The sequence below is a fragment of the Alligator mississippiensis genome, chromosome 3, assembly GCF_030867095.1.
Source record: "Alligator mississippiensis isolate rAllMis1 chromosome 3, rAllMis1, whole genome shotgun sequence".
Classification (NCBI taxonomy): Eukaryota; Metazoa; Chordata; order Crocodylia; family Alligatoridae; genus Alligator; species Alligator mississippiensis.
Genome location: NC_081826.1, coordinates 222,027,346 through 222,047,250, shown reverse-complemented (window position 1 = coordinate 222,047,250; position 19,905 = coordinate 222,027,346). Strand labels below are relative to the sequence as shown.

Sequence of the window (19,905 nt, the reverse complement as noted above, 5' to 3'; positions counted from 1 at the left end):
AAGGGGCTGTCAAGTGTATGGACTGTGCATAGCCAGGAACCCCTGCCATGATAGTCAATAATTGTCTATTAACCCTTAATTCAAACTGAAATTTGATTTGTAGTGTGTGATGCAAATGAGTTAACACGGTTTAGAAAATGGTGAGCATACCTACAAACAGCTTGTAAGTGTTACAACATGAGTGACTTAGAATGATGCCTCTCAGGAGATTAAAGGCACAATCTTTTCCTCCTTTCTCCAGGCCAGGTGCCAAAGCTAGACATAAAAGATGACTTCTTACCACCTTTTCTATAATTTCCGCTATTATAACAGACATATTCTTCAAACCTGTTATAGTGTAGCATATGTTTTCTCTTCAGTTGGCATGCCTTTACTAATATAAACACTTTACATTTTTTCCCCAACTTGGCAGATCACAGAACAAGAATAAATGGTCTCAAATTGCAGCAAGGGAAGTTTAGGTTAGATGTTAGGAAAAAGTTTTTCAAAGGGGAGCACATAAAAAGTGAAAACAGGGAGAGATCACCAAAGACGAATATACCTCCTCTGCTCGTGCTTGTAGGGAGGCAGTTAGACGGGCCAAAGCTACCATGGAGCTGAGGATGGCATCCCAAGTAAAGGACAACAAGAAATTGTTTTTTAGATATATAGGGAGTAAAAGGAAGGCCCAGGGAGGAATAGGACCCCTGCTAAATGGGCAGAAACAATTGGTGACGGACAGGGGGGACAAGGCTGAACTCCTCAACGAGTTCTTTGCCTCAGTGTTCCTAAGCGAGGGGCACGACAAGTCTCTCACTGGGGTTGTAGAGAGGCAGCAGCAAGGTGCCAGACTTCCATGCGTAGACCCTAAGATGGTGCAAAGTCACTTGGAAGAACTGGATGCCTTTAAGTCGGCAGGCCCAGATGAGCTCCATCCGAGGGTGCTGAAGGCACTGGCCGACATCATTGCAGAGCCACTGGCGGGAGTATTTGAATGCTCGTGGCTCACGGGCCAAGTCCCGGAGGACCGGAAAAGGGCCAATGTGGTCCCCATTTTCAAGAAGGGGAGGAAGGAGGACCCGGGCAACTATAGGCCAGTCAGTCTCACCTCCATCCTTGGTAAAGTCTTTGAAAAAATTATCAAGGCTCACATTTGTGAGAGCCCGGCAGGACAAATTATGCTGAGGGGAAACCAGCACGGGTTCATGGCAGGCAGATCGTGCCTGACCAATCTAGTCTCTTTTTATGACCAGGTTACGAAATGCCTGGACACAGGAGGAGGGGTGGATGTTGTATACTTAGACTTCAGGAAGGCTTTCGATATGGTATCCCACCCCATACTGGTGAACAAGTTAAGAGGCTGTGACTTGGATGACTACACAGTCCGGTGGGTGGCAAATTGGCTGGAGGGTCGCACCCAGAGAGTCGTGGTGGATGGGTCGGTTTCGACCTGGAAGGGTGTGGGCAGTGGGGTCCCGCAGGGCTTGGTCCTTGGACCGATACGCTTTAATGTCTTCATCAGTGACTTGGACGAGGGAGTGAAATGTACTCTGTCCAAGTTTGCAGATGACACAAAGCTATGGGGAGAAGTGGACACGCCGGAGGGCAGGGAACAGCTGCAAGCAGACCTGGACAGGTTAGATAAGCGGGCAGAAAACAACAGGATGCAGTTCAACAAGGAGAAATGCAAAGTGCTGCACCTAGGGAGGAAAAATGTCCAGCATATCTACAGCCTAGGGAATGACCTGCTGGGTGGCATGGAAGTGGAAAGGGATCTTGGAGTCCTAGTGGACTCCAAGATGAACATGAGTCGGCAGTGTGACGAAGCCATCAGAAAAGCTAAAGGTACTTTATTGTGCATCAGCAGATGCATGACGAATAGATCCAAGGAGGTGATACTTCCCCTCTATCGGGCGCTGGTCAGACCGCAGTTGGAGTACTGCGTGCAATTCTGGACGCCGCAATTTAAGAGGAATGCGGATAACCTGGAGAGGGTCCAGAGAAGGGCCACTCGTATGGTTAAGGGCCTGCAGACCAAGCCTTATGAGGAGAGACTAGAGAAACTGGACCTTTTCAGCCTCCGCAAGAGAAGGTTGAGAGGCGACCTTGTGGCTGCCTATAAGTTCATCACGGAGGCACGGAAGGGAATTGGTGAGTATTTATTCACCAAGGCGCCCCTGGGGGTTACAAGAAATAATGGCCACAAGCTAGCAGAGAGCAGATTTAGATTGGACATTAGGAAGAACTTCTTCACAGTTCGAGTGGCCAAGGTCTGGAACGGGCTCCCAAGGGAGGTGGTGCTCTCCCGTACCCTGGGGGTCTTCAAGAGGAGGTTAGATAGGCATCTAGCTGGGGTCATCTAGACCCAGCACTCTTTCCTGCCTATGCAGGGGGTCGGACTCGATGATCTATTGAGGTCCCTTCCGACCCTAAGATCTATGGATCTATGAGGAGGGTAGTAAGCACTGAAACAGGCTACCTAGAGAAGTGGTGGACTCTCCATCCTTGGAGATTTTTAAGACCTGTATAGACAAAGTTTTGGCTGGGATGATCTAAGTGGGGATGGTCTTGCTTTGAGCAGGGGGTTGGGCTAGACATCCTCCTGAGATCTCTTACAACCCTCATTTTCTTTGATTTTCTATGATAAACCAGGTTAGACTTGTTCCAGAAAGGATACAGCAACAGGTATCATCACTTCTAATTGTAAATTTGGAAGAACCACAGGTGCTTGCTCTGACCAACTGTTAATAACAATTTTATTCCTAGGGCTACTGCTAATTACAAAACAAGCTGATCTAATTATAAACTAGATAAGATGTATTTAACAGATATAGGTAATTTGAAAACTATAGCAGTTATTACAGATCTCAAGCACTCAACGAAACACTTCAAATATTTTCCCCAACTTGGTTTACTAAATTACATTTTCTCTTTCTTTTGCTTTTAGTGGACTTTTCAAATGATCTCTGCTAGTTGTCTGAATGCTTCCTACTCTTCATAAAAATTCATAGCATCCCAATTCACTTTGAGCAGCTGACAGCTCTCATTTGATTTTTAGCTCTTCCTTTATAACTGGAGGTTTCTGATTTTGTTGTTGTTGTTCATTCGCTTGCTCATATGGTCATAGCATATGGGCAGCAACTCTGTGACTAAGAAAATCAGTCAGTAGGAGGAGACATGGTCAGGCAGAGTAGACAAAACTAGAGAGAGAGGTTCATCTTAAAAAGGATAAAAGAATTTCCTCAAGAGAGAATATTTCATATCTTTAAATATTAAAATAATTATTAAAGCAAAGCTTGTAATAGTATCATTTGGTGATGCCAGCTAATATTGCAGTATTCATGTTAACAGAAGTGCAAAAGATCTGAGAAAGCTAGGACTCCCAGAGAAAGTGCTCAGATTTTAAATAACAGGGTAATAGGGATCAATATTAAATCATGTGCTGTAGACAAATAGGAGCTTTAGTCATGAAAAATTAAACAGGATTCACAGAAACATAGACAACTCATTAGTGTTTGTTGTGTGCAGCCTTTATATTCGTAGTATGATAAAGGGGCTGTCAGATACACTTATTGAACCTGCATGAAATCATGGTTAAGCAGTGTTGTTATCCAGTCCTGGTATACCCATCAGACTGATACCCAGTGTTGTTATCCAGTCTGATACCCATCAGACTCTCAGTAGCTTTTTTGAAGTAGGGCTATCTAACACTACAACTGTGAACAGTGTCAGTCCATTCCGGCTGTGCTCTGATGTCAGTGTTCAATAGCCCTATTTCTGCAAACCGTAGCCCATCGGTGGATTGCTGACATGGGCTGTAATAAAATCTTGGTAATAAGATGATGCTAATGGCGATACATTTTCACTTTCCACAGTTGCCCATTTAGGGATGCTGGAAAAACTATAGGCAACCTTTTTAGAAAACACAGAAATAGGATTGGCTAGGGTTTTAACCTATCACCTGTGATTTTGCTGCCACGAAAGCAGCCTTGTCACAAATGTATTAACCTATATTTCAACCAGCTTACAACATAATAGGTAAACTAATACCATTATCCCTGACATCCATGCAAGCTATCATGGTAGGCAATGAGACAGACGAAATTACACAAAGGGATGGTAAGGCATATTTTAAAGGACATCTCAGCATGCAGGCTTAGCCACTGGCTTTATGATTTCAGTGAACAGGAACTGATGCAGTTCTGCATACTGGGACAGAGAACTTTACCAATGGAAATAGTAGACTTGAGGTTGCTGTCAGCACTCACAGTTGTTTTTTACATTACCACACTGATATTTCACTATATTTAACTTAAAAAATGAAGTCAGTATAATGTAACCTGGTAAGCTACATTGCCAAGGCATGTTTCTCTGCCGCAGAGTAATCATTTTTATTGGCCATGCATTCTTGTCTCATGAATGTAGTCAGTCTGCATTCAGAGGTAGGGATGTGCACGTGTGTGTTTATGTGCAGCTGGCACTCACTGTGCGGACTTCACTCACTGGGAGAATTAGGAAGAACGCTACAGTTAATTACCTGAATGTATATAATAGTAATAATGGCTCTGGTGCATATTTTTTCTCCATCCCCTTTTCAGCAGAGTAGCATATTATTTGATGTGCTATGATTGCAAGCTGTGGCCCGCAGTGATTTGTTATTCTACAGTACTCCTTAATTTTTGGTAGGACCTGGCACCTAATAGCAGCCAGGATATGTTAAAATACTGTTGGCAGCTGTCAACCAGCTGTCACCATTATGCTTGCAATACTAATCACAATACCTACATGGTCACTGGTGCTAGCATGTGGTCTACCACTGGATAAATCTCTTTTGTCAGAGAATATAATATGTTCTGGAAATACTGTGGTCACTGTCCTGAAGAGCATTATACTTTGGATTCACAGGAGCTGGGAAACTTCACTCAGGATAATCTATGAACCTAGATGTGATTCTGGGCAGTACCTTGACCCATGAATGCAACTGAAAATATACTTAGGAAATTCATTAGAATATTAATAGTAATAGAAAAATACCAGCAGGAAGTTCCATTCCACTTCAATTCTGATATCTCATTGACATTCCACTGTTTAACAGATGAATTCCAATGGAAATATTCCTTGTTTACACAATTTTAAGTTACTGACATATTAACATGTTTTATTCACAAACATTGCTATGAATGTGAAAATATTTACTATTATGCTCTGTAATATACTGTGCAAGCTGCATTTCTGCATGATTTAAATCATTGCTAATGTATCAAAAATGTCATGGCAACTGCAGCCTAAGTCACTAGCATTCAATTAGCTCAGCCCTATGAGTAGACTGGATTTATTTGAAGCGTTTAATAGATTATATAAAAGTAAGGAGATTTAGAAAATAAGCATTGACAATGAATTCAGACCAGTGGTGTTTCTAGTCCATTTATCTTGTCTTTGTGGGGGGGGGCAGACCCAGGCACATATGGGGAAGGTATAAAACTCATATAATTAACAACTGTTTCAATAATACACTTGTGTGGGAAGATGCAGCTACTCACTATTGTAAACTGAGTACATAAACTTGTCATATCATCACATTAAAATAGCTTGCTTTATGCTGACTCTAAAAATATAAAATTTCTAAATGTTAATACTAATACTGATTCTTTAATGATTCTATCTTCTGTAGAAGAAATCCAGTTTTGGGATGGCCATCAGTCATCAACCATTAATCATACCTATGCTAGTTTATCTCAAGTCCTGATATATAGGCAGACAAGGTTCCTTGGGTGAATTTGATATCTTTTATTAGACCAACCTAAATGGTTGGAGAATAGTTATTAAGCAAGCTTTCATGCACTTACAAAAATCAATGCAATTTATTTAATCACACAGACAAAAACATTTGCATTAATGTCATCAAGTGCTTTCTGACAATTTCTGTGTAAAAGCTGCGGTATATGAGGATCCTTAGAAAACATGACATGAAAACACTTTTGCAGCATGGAGCAATAGTATGGTTGTTTTTTTGAACGACTATTGAATTGGTTTGCATTAACACAGTATTTAGTTTATTTTTTCTTTCTGAATAATGATACCTGGATAGTAGTATTGAATACAACACTGGAACAATATTGGTGTGTGTTTTTGACTTTGCAGTTTGGTCCTGTTATTTATGAATATACTTGTTTTGAAATAAGTGAGAAGTATCACAAGCAAACAAATAGCAGTCTATAGATTAAGCTGTAAAACTGATTCCAATAAACATATTTGATATAGTGTATGTGCATTTGACCATATATTCTAACCACCTCTGAAGCATCATGAATAAACTCAAATATGTTTGAATCAGCCTCAAGTAATGAATGGAGCTTGTTCTACTGGATGTGTAGTTCTTATACCATAATAAAATGTATATTCATGTATAGTGTGACACCCTCTGTAAAACAGCATGCTAGATTTATAACATTTCCTTACACACCCCTCCCAACATCCCTTCTAACCTCTCCACACTCAATAATCCCCCTTCTCTTCATGCAGTTTAATTGGAGTCAGAACTTCTGATATGACCAAGGACAACACCTGGCAAGATTGGGATGGAAATATAAAGGTGGTATGAAGTTCACTTTTTTGAGCTTGTGCCCTGTACTGTCAGCAGGATCTTTTGTATTGTTTCTTCTGCATCCAGATTTACTTCTGTATGGAGGAATGTTCATATCAGTTCAACACTGATGCAATTCAGGTTGCATAAAGCAGTCATCTTGCCCTGGAGGATCCAGTTGGATATATATACACCGGCACAATGGGTGACATTCAGGGATCACTATTTACTGGTTTAGTTAGCACAGTTTAGTAAGATATGAGAGTTTCACCTTATTAATCAGCATAAGAATTCAATACAGCATGTGTGGTATCTGTAAGCAACTGTGCCCACTGTTTCTGCAAGATAACGTTTTATATATCACAGACATGGTGAAACTTTATAGAATGCAACTGCCTGTGCTGCTATGCTTTTTTCCATCCCAGTTTTTGTATGCCTTCAGTTCTCCTTCCCTTTTATTCTGTTTTCTTACTGTATTTATTTACCATCCCCTTTTGAGTAAGAAACTTTAAATCTTACTAATATACTAGAACTATATTTTTAAGGATTGATGTGCGCCTAAAGATACTGGGATTTTTAAAAGTGTCTATATCCTGAATTCATATTAATTTTAATAGACATTACATAACTTGGTGCTTTCAAAAACGTCATTATATGTCTGTCTGCAACTTTAGGCATGTAAATACCCAGCTCCTGGTTCATTAACATTGAAATCCTGTTTTAATCGTAAGAAGTTATGTGAACATGGGAAAATGAGAACTGGCATTTATTGCTTACTATTCCATAGTACAGTTTCCATTTTTTCTGGGTGGTTTTATGCTATTTAGGGCTTGTATATCAAACTCTCTCTCTTTTTTTTTTTCTACTGCAGATATTTGGTAAGAGAAGCACAACCTGTACACTTCATCTGCCTTGAAATGAGTCTGAATTTTAAAAAGTCTAAAGAGATTAAAACAATTGTACATGCTGGATTTTTCTGAAGTTTAATACTATGTTGTGAATGACTAAATAGTATTTATTTACTACATCTATCAATTTCATTTTTAATTCTAACTTCTTGTATTACAGAACAATAACACTTAAATGTGACTAAATTAGCAGAAGATTGGCAATTGGAGCAATCTATGGTTTTTCCTACCACATGGAATAGATTGGAGATGAAATGAATATGATTAAGCAAGCATAAGGAAGTAACTGTTGTTATTAGATGCTTTATTTGGATGCTTTATTTGTATCTATCATCTTTCTGTGTGCTCTTTATGCTAAAATGTTTCTGCAGCGTACATTCACCGTGGCTCAGTGAAATGGATGTTGCTCTTGAAGGAGGGACCCCTGAGTCCTAGTCTAATCCCCTGCTTCCCATGGGGCAGACACTTCTCCACTGTTTTTTCCATTTGTTTTATCCAATGAATATGGTGCAGTGGCTCAGCTTCAAGAGGAAGCTTAGAAAAGGGGACTGGATATTGCCTGACATGTGTTGGTTACAGTTATATAGTAGGTTATATCCCACTATACTGTGAAGTCAAAGGGGGATAAGGAACCTTGAATCTGGATCTCTAATTTTGAGGTAAGTGCCCTAACAATTTGGCTATTGGATTAAAGACTGGAAATACACTTTTTTTTCCCCTCTTATTTGTTGCCAGGCCATAATTTTGTGTCTCACTCTCAAGTATGTATGTGCAGAGTTCTATACCTGCCCAGCAAAGTTGGCGCATCCTGCACACACGGTATGCATCCCCTACCCATGTAACTACCATTTGGGTTAATTTTTTTGATAGCTAGTAATTTTTCTTTCAAATATGGTTTCAGTTCATGTAAGTTTGACCTATATTTCCTAAATAATTTTGGCTTTTTTTTGCAGATAGTGACAAAACCCCATTTATTCAATATCTACAGATGGTAGAGATGATGTCCTCCTTTTAATCAGTAGCCCTTTAGTCATTCAGTGCCCTCTCCCAGAGTGGATATGATCAAACCTCATTTACCTTGAAGGAGAATGCCTGTCTAATCACCAGATGGTAAGCATTATTGAATTAGGTCTCCTTCAGCTTTTCCTATTGATGGAGTTTTTTTTAGATATCATTCTGAAATATTCATTTTGCTCAAGAACAAGAATATGAGAGTGATTCACTGGCCTGGTGTCCAGGACAGTTAAAATGGGAGACTTTGGGTTAAGGCCCTGTTCAGCCAAATGTTAAATCACAAACAGCATCAACAGGAGAGACTGAGAGCCTTCCACTTCCCCCAAAATGCTCTATCAGGATGGTAAGGCATTCTTTTGGGATGTGAGTGAAGTGGGTTTTAAGCAGAGTAGGGAACAGGTTTCTTAAATGCCGTGAGTGCTGTCTTACTGGGTAGCCATTTGGATAAAATTTGGGCACCAGCTGCTTATATTTCAAGGCTAGTGTTGCATTTTCCATTTCTTTTCATCTACCGTTGGATAGACTCTGAAAGTTTTTGATTTATTTCATTTAGGTTGTGAATGATACATGCTAACATGTATCTGATGGAATTCCATTAGCCAGTCTTCAATCTTTCTGCATATGGCTACATCCTGTCTTGTTTACTTTTCTTTCAGCATCAACTATTGTCTTGGTTTTCAGTTGGTCTTGACTTTCAATTTTGATCTTGGTTTTCAATGTCCTGGGCCTAACTATGTTTATTCAGGTGATTTTATAACTCCTTAAAATTAAAACTAAATGCATGCATATGATATAAATATTAAATGACATATTAGCTAAAGTTACATTTACCTTTACAAACTCTAGGACAATTCCTTAATCTTCATTCATTCTCCATTCAGGCCAAAGTCTATGCTGGAAGTTTTGTTTGAAAATAGACCACATGTGATTAGATCTTTTCCACTTCAGTAAACTTTATTCTGTACAAAGTGATATAAACCAACCTCTCAAACATCATTAAAACACATCTACCAATAATTTTTTTAATGATCCATATTTAACTAAGAGCAAATATTGGCCATTTTTTTCATTAGTCAGCAAAAGAGAAGACCCCAAAAAGCCATTTTAAAGCATTATCTGCTTTGAAAGAACTATTCTGACACATGGTGTGCTTTTGAAAATATAGTAGTCTTTCATTTTTTTTAAATGAAAACTATATCCTTTAAATTAAATGTAAACAAACAAATTAAAAACCTGAAAAGACCTATATTTTGATATATTATAGAAATATAAAGAGGTAATCCCTTGTTCTGTGGCAGGATAAATATGCCAACACGATGCTCACAGATGTTTGTCTGGCATATTTGTAAAAACCTTGGCAGCTTCTAACTTCTTTCAGTGATTCAGTACCCCTAAATTTAGAAGGGTTTTCTTAATATCTAACTGAAATTATCTATGCTACAAACTAATGCCATCTGATCACCTTTTACATGATGGATGACTACTTGTGTCTTCTCTTTTATAGATGAGAACAACTCATTTCCTTCTCCCTTTCCCCAGAGATCATGTTTTCTAAATCTCATATCATTTCTGATTCTCTCCAATGTGTCAACATTTCTTAAAATGTAGTGCCCAAGGGGCCTCACCACTACTATATAGAATAGACTAACTACTTCCTGTAGTCTCCAGTGAACATATCCAAATATAAGGTTTTTTTTCCTTCTTTTGGCATTTCATTCTTGCTTCATATTCCATTTATGATGGACTATAGCCAATTCTAAATTACTGCTGCCTAGCCAGATATATTCCCTATTTTATATTTTTGCATTTTATTTATCCTTCCTACATGTAGCACTTTGCTTTTGTCTTTACTGAATTTTATCTTGTTGATTTTAAATCACTTCTTCAGTTTATGAAAAGTATTTTGAATTCTAATCCTGTCCTTGAAGTCCTGGTAAATTCTCCAACCTTGATGTCATTTGCAATTTTGTAAGGTATACTCTCTCTTCTCTCATCCAAGTCATTAACAAGAAAAATGAATAGAACTGGGACTGGGAGCAAGTCTTGTGAGACCTTTGTTGACCTACCTTCACAGTTTGATAGTGAATCATTGATAACTACTGTTTGAGCATTTTCTCAGTCATTTGGACATCTACCCTAGGGTGATTTAATCTTGCTTGTAATTTCCTAGTTTAGAAAAAAAGCATGCAACTTTCAGTCAAAGGGTAACTTTAGAATCTTTGAATCCTTGATATGGTTTATTTAAAGAAATATGTGAAAATTGTAAGCCATGTGAAGAATATAAATACTAGAATTTAGGTCTAGAATTCCAGCGTGAGAAGTTTGACTGTTTAGTTATTCTGTAGATGCATTCAAATACAGCTGTGATGGGGATTTAATAATGAATCATTTATGGTGTTTTCAGATAGACATCATCGCAGTATAAAAAGAGTTGAATAATAGTACTCTGACTATAACATTTTTCTTCTGCAGGAGAGAAAATAGGTGTAGAAGTGTGAACAAATTAAGGAAGGTGGAGAAAGGTGTGGTAATGGAGAAGGTGCAACGCGTCCAATTATAGTGGCTTCTTCTAAAAAATTGACTCAGAGCAGCGATAGTGCCACATCACCAATTTCCAGCTCATCCTGATGCACCAGGGAAATGCCTGTTCTTCTTCCGTCGTCTAGTATCACTTGGCTATGAGGAGCATCATGACCACCAATCACCAGTTTCAGCATTTAGGTATGGACATAGTACATACAATAATATTCTTTTGGTGTGCACTACTAGTATAGCCACTCCTGTATGAGCAACAAGAAATTCACTTTGTCACTAACTTCTGCTTCATGTGTTAGAGCACTGTATTGGATATCCCAGGGAAGATGGTACAGGTCTAGACTTTAGAAGATGATAATGGTAGAAGAACTGTGAAGGTGCTGTTCCTAAAGCAGGACTGGCTAAAATTGCCATCTGTTTTACTTTATGGCTGACTGGTGGCAACCAGTATGAGATGGAGAGGGATGTTGGTTAAGCCAGTTTTCATGATTCAATATAACTCTTGCAGCGGTATTCAATACTCAGGGGGATTCAACTATGCCATCTGGCCTGTGAGGGTGCCCACATGTCTGAAAGTTTGGTGCCAGGAAAGTGGTGGAAATTAACACCATAACTGTTCCCCAGTGTCAAATATCTAAGCCCTGAGCACAAGGGCTCCGCACACAGGGATTGGGCCACAGTAGGGCAGGTCGTTCACACAGGGATTGGAACTGCAGACCAACTTGGCATTGCTCATCTGGTCCATGGGGCCAAAAGGTTGGGCACCACTTCTCTACGGTATTTCCGTTAGTGTGTGATTTGAGCAACATAAGCATGGCATGTCGTGCAGATGAGTTCTGTCACTATCAATATTGGCCCAGGCTACTATAGTCTCCAGACCCCACTACCAACTCGCATCTCTTCCTTGCTCTTTTAGCTTATTTATTTGGGTTTGCCCATGGCAGCCTTATAGCAACACAACTCATTGGGATAATATACTATAATCACTGACTCTTGCCTAACAGTTTCTTAGGACTCTAGGTTCCAGAAGTGTTTTACAATTCAGGGCTTCTCATTAGAGGCTATTTGTTATATTCTTTTAAGGATATGTGAAATTCCTTCTACAACACTAACCTCAACCAAGATTTATTAAAAACGGAAAGAAACCCAAATTAAAACCAAAACAAACAAAAAACAGTTTGTTTAACAAATCCAGATTTACACTTCTGATAAACCTAAACTAAAATGTCCTTCTCAGTATAGCTATCCAGAGGGAGGAGTACAAATATTTTTCATGTCTCAAGAGGTATTTCCTTTCTCATCATTCTTCATTCAGGCTGACAGCATTGCCTTGACTAGATAATAACTAATTGCTATTTCCACTGATGGACCTTCAGCTGAGTCACCTTGCATGTCTAGCCCCTGTCTCCTTTGATGGAGGGCAGTGATCCACATGCAGACCTTCCTAGACTCCTGGATTTGGCACAATCACGAGGAAATTATCCCAAACTACCTGAAATTCCAAAGTGCATCATGAAACTTTGTGCTGAAATTTAAGAAGGCCCAAAATGGAAATGCAGGAGAGACTGCAGATTGCTTGTAAAGAACACATTCAAGTAGTTTAGATATGAAAGGGAGAAGAGAGTTAGGGTAGCTGGATAGAATGTGGGAAAACAGGGGCTTGTTTGTTGGCTTCTTTTTAATGAAAGAGTCTAAAGCAGGGGTGGGCGAAGTACAGCCCATGGACTGGATCTGGCCCACCAGGCCATTCTATCCAGCCTGCAGGACCCTTAAAAAGTGTAGAAAATTAATATTTATTTGCCCCTCAAAGATGAAAGGAGCCAGTGTAGCAAAACCCCCAGTTTTTCTTTTTCTTTTTTTCTTTTAAACTGCATTCCCTTCCCTTCCCCAACCATTTCTGACTTTTTCTCTCCCTCTTTATTCCCTATAGATAAGTGTAAGTGAGCCAAGACATAGGATAAGCTTCAGCATTTTATTTTGGTAGCAAGTTCTATTTGTTTTGTTTTTTCTCCTTCTTTATATTGTATAATTATTATGTTTATATTGATTTTTACTGTTCTATAGTACTGTTTTACTGATACTATATGATTTAGGCCTACATATGCAAGTTAGCATATGTCATGTCAAATTTCCATTTTGTCTGTCAAATCTCCATCTTGTCCCTATGCCTCCATCTTGTCCCTATGCCTTGTTGTGTAACCTATACCTACCCCTCCTATGTAACTTGGTTCCTGAATGAACGGGGATGAATAAGGGTGCTTGAGAGACAAAGGCAGTAGGTCTAAAAATAGCTCCCTCTGAATAGTTCCCTCCATCAACACCAATACCTGGACCAACGACCCAGCCCTTGGAACCACCCTCAGCATTCAAGAAACAAAAGATGAGGCAACCCACCATTGTGCCAAGGCTGGACATGCTCAGTAAGAACATCTGGAATCCCCTGGAACAGGACTGACCTTGCCTGGACAGGCCCTCCCCATAGGAGATCAGAGGTAGTCTGCCCCATAAAAAGAGGTAGTGAAGACTGACTCCTTGGGACACCCTCTCCATCTGGACCAGCACCATGCCACACCACCTATCCACCCAGAGGCCCTGCTGGTGACTTCCTTCTGGACAACACTTGCTGGACAAAGACCCATTTCCAGCCTGGATAGGTAGCTATCACTGCCACCCTCTCTTCAACCAAGGACTTGGACTCTGCTTCTCTTCCCCACCTGGACTCCAACCCTTCCACTGAGTCTCTTTCTCCTGCTGCCATTTTGAGTGCTTGTGTGTGTGTATGTGGGAACCAATAACTTCATGGGGCTGTGTAGTGTGTTGTCTGTTTAATAAACCTGTTATTTTGAAACCTTGAGTTGGGTTTTTGTCTGTTTTCTGACTTTCTTTCTTGTCACCCCTTATCTGCCCCCCCAAGCTCCCAGCTTTCTGCTTCAGTTTCCAGCCCTAAACTCCCAGCTTTCTGCCTCAGTTTCTTTCCTGGCTGTCTCCTCCTTGCCACTGGGCTTTTTCCCTTGCATCAGTGATGTTGAGTAACCCTGGGGCCACTTGACCTTAAGTAACCCCAAGTCTCAGTTCCTCAGCCCATTTTTTCTCTAGTCTACCGGTTCTAATCCTGGTTCCAGCAACTTTCATTCCTTATACTTTCTCTCTCACCTTAACCTTCCCTCGGGTATCCCAAGTACCCCAAACACACGCATACATACTGTCCATGCAGCCAGGAGCCATGTGGTACAGAACAGCCGGCAGGCAGGATAGTGGGGAAAGCAGCAGTGGTGGGGAGTGGAAATGAGAGGGCGTGTGGGAGCACGGGGCCTGCGCCAGGGTCCTAGGGCCAGTGATGGCTGGGCCCAGAGCAGGGCTGTAGGAGTGTGGGGCACATGCTGGCAGGGGTCTATGGAGCCGGGCTGAGCTGCGCTGCACCAGTGAGGAGGTACTGGTGAGATGCAACAGCTGAGCCATGTGCTGCTCAGGACCAGCTCAACTGCGGCTTTCCCTCCCTGGTGCTGACTCAGCCAGGCCTGTAGCATCCAGTCCTGTCCCATTCCGAGCGGCACGCTGCTTTTCTTGTGCTGCTTGGGACAGGATGGGTTCAGCCAGGTTGGTACCAGCAAGGAGAAGTGGTGGCTGAGCCATGAGCCACTCAGGAACAGTCCTGCTAGGCCGGAGCAGCACTCGGGTCAGCCATGCCTTTTCCTTACCTGCATCTGCCCAGCCCAGCTGGTTCTGAGAGGCATGTGGCTCAGCTGGCCCAGTGGCATGTGGTGCATGGCTCAGCTGCTGCTTCTCCTTGCCGGTGTTGACCTGGCCAGGCCTGTCCTGTCCTGAGCAGCATACGGTAAAGCCATCCCAGCTGCTGCCTCCCCATGTGCCAGGACAGGCCTGGCCAGGTTGGTACCAATGAGGAAAAGCAGTGGCTGAGCCACATGCCACTTGGGACTGGTCAGGCCAGGTGGGCTCAGGTAAGGGGAAGGCACAGCTGAGCTGGCTGAGCCGTGTGCCACTCTGGCCTGGCTGGGCTGGTCCCAAGCAGTGCATGGCTCAGCCACTGCTTCTCCTTGCCAGTACCGACCTGGCTAGGCCCATCCTATCCTGAGAGGCACGTGGGGAACCAGTGTGCAGCAGCAGCAGCTGAGACGTGTCACTTGGGACCAGGTGGGATAGGCCAGGGGAGGTAAGGGGAAGCTGTGGCTTTGCTGCATGCCACCCAGGCCAGCAGCAGGGAGGGAAAGCAGAGGCTGATTAGGCTTCAACCGCATGCTACTTGGAACAAGTCGGGTCTGGCCGGGTCAGAACCAGGGAGGGAAAGCCAGGGCTGAGCCAGCTGAGCTGCATGCTGCTCAGGACAGGCTGGGCCAGCATCAGGAAGGGGAAGCCGCTGCTGAGCCCTGTACTGCTTGGGACAGGACGGGTCCTGCAGCACCAGTGAGGGGAACCTGGGCCTGGGCCCACTTCTGCTGTGCTGCATGGGGTAGGCTGGGATGGGCCAGGTTATGCTGGTGCCAGTGAAGGAGGTGGGGGTTGGCCAGCTTTTGCTGCCACACAGGGCCAGATGGGGTGGGCTGGGTTAAGGTACATTAAGTTGATCAGTACTCAAATTTATTTTTTAATAAAATTAAAATCTGTTATAGTAGATGTTTAATTTTTAGTACATGATACTTTATCTATACTTTTAAAAATGATTTGTTCTGAAAGATACTGTGTGTGCAGTCCTTGACTCAGTTGGTATGGCTCTGTTCTGGGGGAGGTCTAATACCCCTGAAACCTCAGCGATGGGGCAGGATGTTAGAGGGGTCACAGCCCCTTGCTATTTGACAAGTTGTGCCTGTGCTAATGGCCTAGAGGGCAAAAATCTTGGGGCCCCAGGAGCAGGCCATGCACTGTGAAGGTGGGCCCTGTGGTGGGGTGGTGTTTCCCAGTCAAGGGGTAGACCTTCTGATGTCAGGGATTATGTGATGAGAGCAGGGGATTCTGGGAGAGATGTGGTGAGTGGGGCAAGGTTTGGTGTTGGGTGGGTGGCTCTTATGACACAGACCATGTGACAGGGTGTAACTTCCAGTTCTAAGACCAATCTACCTCCTCCCAAAAAGGAGTACTTCTGGGAGCAAGGGGAGGGACTTTTGATGTCAGAAGTCAGGGTCTGGAGGGTGGGACTTCTGGTCCCAAGATGGCAACCAAGGGGCAGGGCAACTGTCAAGGGGAAGGGCTACCCATGCAGCCCTTGACAGCTCACCAAAACTTGTGAAGCAGCCAAAATAATTGCCTGTCCCTGGCCCAAAGCATGTTTGCATTTTGAGCAACTGTGCTACTTTGTACTAGTGTTTCTTCTTACATATGGCAAAAGCAGAGCTCTGGCTTATGTGTTCCCTGATATCACTGAGTGTTCCCGTTTTGGGTATGGCTGTTACTGGAAGTATTATTTTAAAATACAATTTTCTATGATTACATGGAATACTGACTGCTATGGCTATGGTATCAGCCAGTAGCACTCACAAAGATGCTATCATTTTGAATGCCTGATATTTATCACACATATGCCAATATTTGCTACAAAAAGGAACAATTAATTAATTAACTAATTGCTGTAATAGCAGTAGTTAACATTTCTGCTGATAGGAGTCTAAAACAACTATTATTTATTATTTGTTTAAAGGGCACCAAGGGCAGGTCAGTCACTTAGCAATAATCTTTTTATGTTTGTTATTCTGAGTTATTGATCATCTAGTCTTACCTCGATCCTGGGTAAGCTTTTTGAGAGAATTATCCTGGCGCATGTCCACGAGGGGCCAGCAGGGGAGGTTATGCTTAGAGGCAACCAACATGGGTTCATTAGAGGCAGGTCCTGTCAGACCAACCTGGTGGCCTTCTATGACCAGGTCACAAAATCCTTAGACGCAGGGGTAGCAGTGGACGTAGTCTTTCTGGACTTCAGGAAGGCCTTCAACACTCTCTCTCACCCCATTCTCATTAAAAAACTTGGGGACTGTGACGGTTGACACCTACACAGTCAAATGGGTCTCTAACTGGCTGGAGGGCCGCACCCAGAAAGTGGTGGTGGATGTGTCATTTTCAACCTAGAGGGATGTGGGCAGTGGGGTCCCCCAGGGCTTGGTCCTCAGACCTGCACTGTTCAACATCTTCATCAGTGTCTTGGACGAGGGGGTAAAAAGCACCCTGTTCAAATTTGCTGATGACAGTAAGATATGGGGGGATGTGGGCATGCTAGAAGGGAGGAATAGGCTGCAATTGGACCTAGACAGGTTACAGGGGTGGGCAGATGAGAACAGGATGGGTTTCAACACTGACGAGTGCAAGGTGCTGCACCTGGGGAGGAAGAACCAGCAGCATACCTACAGGCTGGGGAACTCCCTTTTCATCAGTGCAGAGGCAGAAAAGGATCTTGGAATCATTATTGATGCCAAAATGAACATGGGCCGGCAGTGTGGGGACACAGTCAGGAAGGCCAACCACACCTTGTCATGTATCCACAGATGCATCTCGAGCAGGTCCAAGGAGGTGATCCTCTACCTCCTATGCGGCATTGGTCAGGCTGCAGTTGGAGTACTGCATCCAGTTCTGGGCGCCGTACTTCGGGAGGGATGTGGACAGCATTGAGAAGGTTCAGAGGAGGGCCACTCGCATGATCAGGGGACAGCAGGGAAGACCTTACGAGGAGAGGCTACGGGACCTGAACCTGTTCAGCCACCGCAAGAGAAGGCTGAAGGGGGATCTAGTGGCCTGTTACAAACTAGTCAGAGGGGACCAGCAGGCATTGAGGGAGTCCCTGTTCCCCCGAGCACTACCAGGAGTGACTAGAAATAATGGTCACAAGCTGGCAGAGGGTAGATTCAGACTAGACATCAGGAGGCACTACTTCACAGTCAGGGCAGCTAGGATCTGGAACCAACTTCCAAGCAAAGCAGTGCTGGCTCCTACCCTGGGGGTCTTTAAGAGGAGGTTAGATGAACACCTTGCTGGGGTCGTTTGACCCCAGTACTTTTTCCTGCCATGGCAGGGGGTCAGACTTGATGATCTGCTCAGGTCCCTTCCGACCCGACCAACTATGAAACTATGACCTTGATCTTATGTAAATCATATATGTATGTATGTGTGTGTGCTTACATCAATGGAATTACTCCCAAGAAGTTTGCGTTCATTGTCACTAGTCATGTTCTTCAGGTTTATGGGCCATAAGCTTGTTTAATGAAAGTCTACTGAGGTCAGTGGAGCTACACAATTGCAGAGTAACTGAGGATCTGGCCTATTGCTCTTATGCTTAGTGAATAGATAATTTTGCCATATTTCTCAACTTAACTATTCATAATTCACTACTGGATTTATAGTCCCATTGGGCAGTAATTATTAATGTGAATTTATTGCCAGAGTGTTTTTTTGGAGGTTGATGGGACAGAGAATGTAGAGGGGAGAAAGTTAGTAGTATTTCCTTGTTAAAAGTCAAAATACTTTACAGCAGGGAGTGCTTTCTGATGTAATATATAGTGATAGTAATAGGTGACTAGGATTAATAGACAGAAATAATTAAAACTACATTGGCAAGCTCAACCTATTGAGGGAGAGCTCTAATTAAACCACATCTCCTTTACATTATAGCTGTTCTGCCAATTAAAGTGTGATGTATTTTGTCATCTTTATACAGATGAAACTTTTAGCCTTTAATAGACTCAAGAATTTACATTTTGGCAGCATTATGAAAGAGACTGTCAATTTATGTTAGCAGAGCTATAAAAGACTTTCATGTACATCCCTCATTCCCTATTTTACCCCTAAATAAGAAAAAGAAACCTACCAGATTTTCTTAATGGCAACAGCTACATAATATTTATTGATGGTCTACTATTTCTTTTCTTTCTGGATGCAATTATGTGGGAATGAAAGTGTAACAGATTAATTAACATGACAGAATAATCAGCACTTATCTAATGCAAATTTTCATTTTTATCCCCCAGAATCTTTAAAAGACGGGAGAATGAACTTCTTTATTAAATGACAGCAGTGTTGCATGTTTCAGGTAACTTGGGGAATAAAATGGGTGGTGTATCCTTATGATACTGTTTTATGCATGAAGGCTGTGCGTAATATTATTTGAAAAGAATTTGGGTTGTCTCTGCCTCAAGAACAGTGGGTATCCTTAAAAAGTGTATCCTAAAGAAATTACAAGTCCTCTTGATAATACCCGCTTAACTCTAGAGAATGTTCCTGAAACCAGTAATTGTATTAGTACTAGAATGGACTTTGTAAGTACCCTACACTTGGCATTAATGTAATTCTCATAAAATGTAATCAGTATACGTAAAGTTATCCACAGCAAATAATATCTAACAATGCTATAGACCTGTTGTGAGATGGAGATAGTAGAAGTCTGTAGTTCAAGATCTGGTGGATTATTGCCCTTTCTTCTTTAATATTAGGACTACAACAGCAGCGTTAGAGGTGATCAAGGAGAAGAGACATTGAAGGTGAAGCTGCTGTAGATCCTAAATTGTTTGCAACCACTTAATTTGCAGCAGGATGCTGAATTAAGGATAAGACATTCAGCTGTTCGCTGAAGTTCTTAATTCAAAGGGCTCTTCTGTATTCACCCGGAGCTCATCAGTTATTCCATACAGCTCATTGGAGAGTCAGCATCTTTTGAAATGAAAACAAAAATCTCTCTCTCTCTGTTGATAGATATAGATTGCGGCATGGACAACTGGTACCTCCTAATACTAGTGGGGCACCAGTGGCTGATTGCTGACTGGGGCAGGGGTGGTCCCGCAGTGGCTCATTGCCAACTGGGGGGCTGGAGGCAGAGGGAGAACATTTTTTGGGGGGGGAGCTGAGTGCGTGTGTATGTACACTCCACATGAGGGTTCCCCCTCCACATGAAAA

The 19,905-nt window shown here is 42.2% G+C and overlaps 1 long non-coding RNA gene across 2 annotated transcripts; it reads left to right on the top strand.

Moving 5' to 3' along the window:
- Positions 1-2,360: 2,360 nt before the first annotated feature.
- On the top strand, positions 2,361-19,046 carry LOC109280832 (uncharacterized). 2 transcript variants are annotated; one of them, XR_009461049.1, is made up of 3 exons: positions 2,382-8,580; positions 10,957-11,205; positions 18,984-19,046. It is a non-coding gene; the product is annotated as an uncharacterized LOC109280832 (long non-coding RNA). The 2 variants fall into 2 exon arrangements; XR_009461048.1 differs by lacking the exon at positions 18,984-19,046 and having other exon boundaries at positions 2,361-8,580; positions 10,957-13,873.
- The last annotated feature ends 859 nt before the right edge of the window (positions 19,047-19,905 follow it).